General features: G+C 37.5%; 1 non-coding gene across 1 annotated transcript; it reads left to right on the top strand.

The window, feature by feature from the left end:
• The first annotated feature begins 3,989 nt into the window (after positions 1-3,989).
• TRNAC-ACA (transfer RNA cysteine (anticodon ACA)) lies at positions 3,990-4,061 on the top strand. The gene has a single exon. It is a non-coding gene; the product is annotated as a tRNA-Cys (tRNA).
• Positions 4,062-8,384: the final 4,323 nt, after the last annotated feature.

Below are 8,384 nucleotides of genomic sequence, written 5' to 3'. Positions count from 1 at the left end.
TCCAAGCTTTTGTTTGTTTGTGCTTTTTTCTATATTTTTTAAACTCTCCTATACAACAGAAATAGTGCCAGAGAGAAAAGATTATGTATTTCCAGTCAAAAAGCTACTTAATAGTGACCCGGGAACTAAAACTCCGAGATAATTTCAATTCAATCAACTGTTAATGGACTGCCTGTCAAGTATGTGTCAGATACCATAACAGGCACTAGGGATAAAATGATGAAGAAAACACATTTCTGTCTTTCCTAAAGTTCAGTGGTTTGTTGCCTAACTTTGAAGAATAATACCATTTCCTGGAGAATTCACAATGCACATCAGCAACTGTGACTTCTGAGAAACCTACAATAAATAAATCTATCTGCTACCTATCACTGTCTTTCAAACTTATTTGACAATGCGACTCTTTTTCTGTGTAACATCTACAACAAATTTGCTAACTAACACATTTCTATCTATTGATTCATTTTATCCTACCCTGTTTATTTCCTCTCCCCATGGGATGATTTTTAACTTTAAAAATTTTAATTAGACATCTAACAGAATTTTGAAACCCCTGCCATCTGTAGGAACTGATGCTAGCCAGTAATGTGGGAAGAAAAGATGAAAAAGGAATATAACCAAAGTTTCTTTATTTTCACAAAGAAAATAATGATTATGATGATTTTATATTGCTGCAAATCTCTTTATTACACATTAAAACTGTAAAACTGGACTGACTGGAGCTCCTTTAAGTAACCCTATTATATGCTTTTCATATTTGACTTCTTAGTAGGCATTGATTTAAAGAATGGGTGTCTCTGTCAAAGGCACTATGAAAACCACAAGCATGTATTCTATCCGTCCATCTTCACAAGGTGATGTGAGGTAGATGAATGACTGGCATGAGATCACGCAGCTAGAAAGTGGTGCAACTGGAACTCAACTCTGCAAATGAAGCAATTTAAGTAAGATAGATACACTGAATCCTGACTATTAATTTCAATTTAAAAATAATCTCCCAAAGTGCTAGGTTAGAGATTTATATTTGTATTATCTCTGAGAAAACAAAGCAAATTTGAAGTGAAATTTCAAAAACGAAAGGATTCAAATTATTTTCAAGTGTTTTAAGAATTCCATTTCCAGTACTGTCATCTTGATGCAAACAATTAAATTGAGATTACAAATTATTCCCTTTGGTAAAGTTGATCTGAAGAGAGATCTTACTCAGAGACATTTTTCAGCAGTTGTTATAAGTACTGCCTTAATGAAACAAGCTCTTTCCACATGTATTTCTATCAGTTACAAGAATAAAATAAATTTCTGTTGGAATGCAATGTTGTCCTTTCTGACATCAACATCAAGAGGTCAAGGATGAATGTTAAATATTTTTATTTTCATAGATAACACTTCAGGGAAGTATCACTGGTAAGTCTGCATGTTGAAAAGGTATCCCATTTATGGGGGCTTTCCTGATGGCTCAGTGGGTAAATAATATGCCTGAAATGCAGGAGACACAGGAGACACAGGTTCTACTCATGGGTCAGGAAGATCCCCTAGAGCAGGGCATGGCAATGCACTCCAGTCTTCTTGTCTGGGAAATTCCATGGAGAGAGGAGCCTGGTGGGCGACAGTCCATGGTGTCACAAAAGAGTCAGACATGACTTAGCTGCTAAACAACAACAAATCCCATTTTAGATACTAGTTGTTTCCTTTTCCTGATAAACTGAATTTACCTAAGTATCATACTGTTTTTGAGATCAATTTGCAATGAAAATTTTTAGAACTATATCATTCATAATTTCTTGTCTCTTTTTCAGAGCAATGTATCACCTACATAATGCCTATCATTTGATTTGTGCTTAATAATTAGAGAGTAGCTCAGCCATAAAAAAAAGGATGAAATAATGCCATTTGCAGCAAGTAGGGGCTTACCAGGTGGCTCAGGGGTAAAGAATCCACCTGCAAATGCAGGAGACGCAGGTTCAATCCCAGGGTCAGGAAGATCCCCTGGAGAAGGAAATGCAACCCCTTCCAGTATTCTTGCCTGGGAAGTTCCATGGACAGAGGAGTCTGACAGGCTATTATTGTCCGTGAAGTTGCAAAGAGTCAGACATGACTTAGGGACTGAGCGTGGACACACACAGATGCAACTAGAGATTATCCTACTAAGTGAGGTAAATCAGAAAGAGAAGACAAATACCATATGATACCACTTTTGTGTGGAATCTAAGATACAGCACAAATGAACCAACCTACAAAATAGATACAGACTCATAGACATAGAGAAGAAACTTGTGGGTACCAAGGGGGAGCCAGGTGGGGGAGGGAATTGAATAGGAGGTGAGGTATAGCAGATATAAGCTATCATATAAGGAATGGATAAACAATGTCCACTGTTTAGTGCAGTGAACTATATTCAGTACCTTATGATAAACCATAATGGAAAAGGATATTAAAGAAGAATGCCAATATATGTATAACTGAATCGCAGCAGAAATTAAGACAACATTTTAAATCAACTGTACTTCAATACAAATAAATCAAAAAAATTGAAGAGTTGCTATTACTATGATGCACATAAAATATAATAATAGTAAAAAAAAAAGTGTGAAAAGTAGACGCCATGCTTCTGGATAAGAATTAGCATTCAAAGTCTAGCATCCCAATTTGCACACTGTTCATTTTTCTGTCATATCACCTGTGAATTTTATTACTTTGAGGTGTTCACTTCTCTTGTGTCTCAGAATGTATGTAATCACTATGATTCCTTGTAAGTAAACATACTATCTTTTACCTCTGTATCTCTAATTGCACTCCATACATGTGTACTGTAAAAAATAATGAAAATAAATAAGACATATTTGTTCTTTTTTTTTTTTTTTAAGGTAGCATCCAAAAAAGGAGACTAGTCAATTAAAATGCATGATGTTTAAATGATACAAGAACACGGTCAGCTTGGGCTTCCTCACAGTATAGCAACCTTGCGGTAGCTACTTGTCATATGACAGCTGGTTTACCCCAGAGCAAGCATTCCAAACAAGAGGAAATGGGAGCTGATACTCTCTTGGAATTGGCACAGTGTCACTTCTACTACATTTTCTGACTCAACAGTCACAGGGCAAACCCAGGTTCAAGGAGAGAGGCAATAAACTCCATCTTTCAATGCAGAGAGTGAGAAAGAAGCTGCTGCCATCATTAGTTTCCCACAGACAATTTAACCTGTACCCTCACTAATGAAATTCTCCCAGTTTGACATTCTGTTTGATTTGACAATTAATGAAATTTTTTAAAAGGAAAAGCAAACAAAACAGTGCACAGTAGTCATAATTACATATTCATTTGCATTCTTGTTCTTGATCACTACATATATAAGAAGCAATCTATCAAGGAAGCAAACCATCTCTGTAATTGTTTTCTGAGAAGAGAATCAATGCATTTACACTTAGTCACAAAACAAATTCACTGCTTTTTCTTGCAGATAATTAAACACCAATTTGTGGAGAGAAAATTGCAGACAAAGGATTCTGAGCAGCATTCATGACTCATTATTAATAAAAAAGTTGAGACAGGACCTGTGACTGGTTTGTGATGACAGAAAGTAGATAGCTACTTCTCCTCATAAAACTCATTTATTTCAGGGTCTAGGAAAGAATGTTCTTATAACATAGGTCTGTATGTAGAGCAGAATAAACGTCTTGAGTACTCATTGAAAGGAGGGATAAATTCAGAAAAATCTATGTCAAATGAATCTATTCTTAACTCTAAAATATGTTACCGTCTTTTTCACTCCTTACAAAATAGAACTCATAATTCAGTGTTGCTTTCTGAATGTCAAAAGTGGCGGGGAATAAATCATGTAATAGAAAAATCTTAAGAGACCATCTAAGGTCTTTGGCTTTTGGGTGGATAAAGTTGAGAAGAGAGGCGTAATAGGAGAGGTGCTTACCTTTACTGGAACCATGGGATACATGCTAACTGGTAATAGGTGAGTTAAATAAGAGGCCCTACTTTCCCTGGTGGCTCAGACGGTAAAGCGTCTGCCTACAATGCAGGAGACCCAGGTTCAATCCCTGGGTTGGGAAGATCTCCTGGAGAAGGAAATGGGGCAACCCACTCCAGTATTCTTGCCTGGAAAATTCCATGGACAGAGGAGCCTGTTAGGCTACAGTCCATGGGGTCACAAAGAGTTGGACATGACTGAGCGACTTCACTTTCACTATGAAATGTTATTCTAACTTTAAAAAAGAAATTTATTAAAAAAATAGACTTCCAGATATAGAAAACAGATGTGGTTGCTAAAGGGGTGGGAGTGTGTGGGGGAGGGAAAGATTGGGAGTGCGGGATTAGCAGATGCAAACTAATATATATAGGATGGATGGACAATAGGGTCCTGCTGTGTAGCATAGGAAACTATATTCCATGCTCTGTGATATGAAAAGAATATATATATGCATAACTGAGTCACTTTTCTATAGAGCAGAAATTAAACACAACACTGTAAATCAATTATACTTCAAAAAAATAAAAAAAAAGTTTAAAGAACTCACAGTCCTACTGCATTTGTGAAAACTAAGTATTCTGAAATATATACCAGAATAATATGTTTGAAATAGATGGAAATAAACCACCAATTTTTGAATACTACATTGCTTTATGTAGTTATGAAGGCATAGAAAGATTGTGCAGTAAAATTATGTTGATCCAGAAATTTGCTTTATAGATCAAACTTCTATCAATAAGAAAAAGGATAGGACAGTCTGCAATTTGCCTATGAACTCCACTAAAACAAACTGATCAGCTGTACATGAACTACTGGGGATCAAACTTCTGTGTGGATTTTCATGAAACACAAAATTGCATTAGTGAATTTTACAGAACAAAGCATGAAGACAGAAGGGACATCGGAGGGAACCAGTATATTTACTTATTCTTCTATTGTTTAGCCTATGAGGGGACTCTTAACACCAGAAAACATTGTACGTCTAAGTGAAAATTACTAATAGTTTGGCTGCATACGTGTGCATATTTACATATTCATATACTAACCCTGCACTTGTACCTATTGATATTCTGTAAATTTTATATACTTTATTCTAGGCATTGGCAAATCCAGTTGGTCTGTGGGTCAAATTCAATCCACCCCCCGTTTTCATGAAGTTTTATCAGGACACAAACACACGCTGATGTATGCATGCTCTGTGGTCCCTTTGTGCTACAGTGGCTGAATTAAGGAGTCATGAGAGAGAACGCCACATACTCAGATTCTGAAACACTGACACCATCTGATCCTTTGTGGAAAAAGTTATCAACTCCTGGTTTATTCCATAGGTTAAATATGGGACCCTCAACAAATCCTAATAAATGATTATAATCCAAATAGTAGGAATCATTGCTATTATTTATCAAATGCATACTTTGTGCCAAAAATTAAACGTATCTGGAAGGTCAGGGTTCTATTATTAACAACCTTATCAAGAAACACATAGAATGCCACGGAAATAATTAGACAGAGGATAGAATGATGGTTGTTCTGAAGAAAATCATGTCAAGTAACCACTAGTATCCTAGTTTTGTAACTGATTAGGCCTGTAGCACAATCCTTGGTAAATGACTTTACTAGAAAAATCAGTTGTATTCAAATACAAATGATTACAGCTGAGGCCAATGTATGAAAAATAACATGGAAAAAATATTGCACTGCAGTGTACCTTCATCAACCTCAACTCAACGTGTCTGAAGAACTTCTCCATTTAGTTTTTATTTTGACTTATTTAGTTATTTCAGTGACAGAGTCCTAACCTCTAAGTAATGAACCCTCAAAGCCATGTTGGCCTCTCGTTCTGCCCTGACCACTCCATCATATTATCCACTAAATTTGATGCCTCTTGCTTCATTCATTTATTAATGTCTCTCATACCCATCACTCTCCTGTCTTTTCTGTTTTTCTGGTCCACATTCTATAGCTCTTTGAATGGACTTATTAGGAGGTTGTCTCCTTTTTGGATCCCCTATACACAGAGACTGGTGGTCTCTTGAGGAATATACTCCATGAATACATTAGTCATTCCTTTCCTCCTAGTTTTATACAAGCTAGAATCTGGACTTAGCTTGGCTTCACAACAAAACAGTGATCTCCAATCAAGAAATTCTTCCCTCATTTTCTCTTTCATTTTAGGAAGCCCTGTTTGCCATGTATGGATATAATGGTTTTCTAAAGAATCTTTACTATTTATATTTTGTTCTCAAGTTTCATTCATCTCCTTCTTCCTTTTGTTATTACCCATAGGAATTTAAGGCTGTCTAAACTACCTTGATTTTTCCCTGTGATGAAGGACCCTCCTACCAACATCTGAATTCTGCACAGTATTTATTAGAGTGTATTACTAAATAAAGCCTCAATGATTATTTGCAGCTTTATGCTGTGGTTGACATGCCATAAAGAACAATTATTTCCTAGTGACATGTACTGCTCCCAGAGCAAGAAGTAAGAATTATATTTTAGCAACCATGGACCTAAACACAAACAGTAAACAAGTTTATCAGATGCTGAACAATAAAAGTAAATGCAGTTTAGTCACAGTCTTAACTTTTTCAGCTAACCCGGGTCTTAGGATCCAAAGGCATTTGTAACACTATATTGCAGATTTGACTGTGTGCACAATGACCAAGAGAAAGCAATGCCATAGCCGTTCAATTTAACAGTATCATCTTTGATGGTAGTTAACATAAAAAGTGAATTAGCTTTTTAAGAGACAACATTCAGGGCATCTGATTTTCAATATATTTTTTTTCTCTTTAAACCCTAAGATCATTAAATAATTGGATACAGTTCAGTTCAGTCGCTCAGTCGTGTCCGACTCTTTGTGACACCATGAATTGCAGCATGCGAAGCCTCCCTGTCCATCACCAACTCCCGGAGTCTACCGAAACCCATGTCCATCGAGTCGGTGAGGCCATCCAGCCATTTCATCCTCTGTCGTCCCCTTCTCCTGCCCCCAATCCTTCCTAGCATCAGGGTCTTTTCCAATGAGTCAACTCTTTGCATGAGGTGGCCAAAGTATTGCGCGTTTCAGCTTCAACATTAGTCCTTCCAATGAATACCCAGGACTGATCTTTAGGATGGACTGGTTGGATCTCCTTGCAGTCCAAGGGACTCTCAAGAATCTTCTCCAACACCACAGTTCAAAAACATCAATTCTTTGGTGCTCAGCTTTCTTCACCGTCCAGCTCTCACATCCATACATGACTACTGGAAAAACCATAACCTTGACTAGATGGACCTTTGTTGGCAAAGTAATGTCTCTGCTTTTAAATATGCTATCTACGTTGGTCATAACCTTCCTTCCCAAGGAGTAAGCATCTTTTGATTTCATGGCTGCAATCACCATCAGAGGTGATTTTGGAGCCCCCAAAATAAAGTCTGACACTGTTTCCATTGCTTACCCATCTATCTGCCATGAAGTGATGGGACCAGATATGCCATGATCTCAGTTTTCTGAACGTTGAGCTTTAAGCCAACCTTTTCACTCTCCTCTTTCACTTTCATCAAGAGGATCTTTAGTTCTTCTTCGTTTTCTGCCATAAGGGTGGTGTCATCTGCCTATCTGAGGTTATTGATATTTCTCCCAGCAATCTTGATTTCAGCTTGTGTTTCTTCCAGCCCAGCGTTTCTCATGATGTACTCTGCATATAAGTTAAATAAGCAGAGTGACAATATACAGCCTTGACAATATAAAGTACTCCTTTTCCTATTTGGAACCAGTCTGTTGTTCCATGTCCAGTTCTAACTGTTGCTTCCTGACCTGCATACAGGTTTCTCAAGAGACAGGTCAGATGGTCTGGTATTCCCAGCTCTTTCAGAATTTTCCAGTTTATTGTGATCCACACAGTCAAAGGCTTTGGCATAGTCAATAAAGCAGAAATAGATGTTGTTCTAGAACTCTCTTGCTTTTCTGATGATCCATTGGATGTTGGCAATTTGATCTCTGGTTCCTCTGCCTTTTCTAAAACCAGCTTGAACATCTGGAAGTTCACGGTGCACATGTTGCTGAAGACTGTCTTGGAGAATATTGAGCATTACGTTACTAGCGTGTGAGATGAGTGCAATTGTGTGGTAGTTCGAACATTCCTTGGCATTGCCTTTCTTTGGGATTGGAATGAAAACTGACCTTTTCCAGTCCTGTGGCCACTGCTGAGTTTTCCAGATTTGCTGGCATATTGAGTGCAACACTTTCACAGCATCATCTTTCAGGATGTGAAATAGCTCAACTGGAATTCCATCACCTCCACTAGCTTTGTTCGTAGTGACGCTCTCTAAGGCCCACTTGACTTCATATTCCAGGATGTTTGGCTCTAGGTGAGTGATCACACCATCGTGATTATCTGGGTCATGAAGATCTTTTTTG

Source organism: Giraffa tippelskirchi, chromosome 9, assembly GCF_054371585.1.
Source record: "Giraffa tippelskirchi isolate mGirTip1 chromosome 9, T2T-mGirTip1v1.2.pri, whole genome shotgun sequence".
NCBI lineage: Eukaryota > Metazoa > Chordata > Mammalia > Artiodactyla > Giraffidae > Giraffa > Giraffa tippelskirchi.
This window is presented reverse-complemented; position numbering and strand designations above follow the sequence as displayed.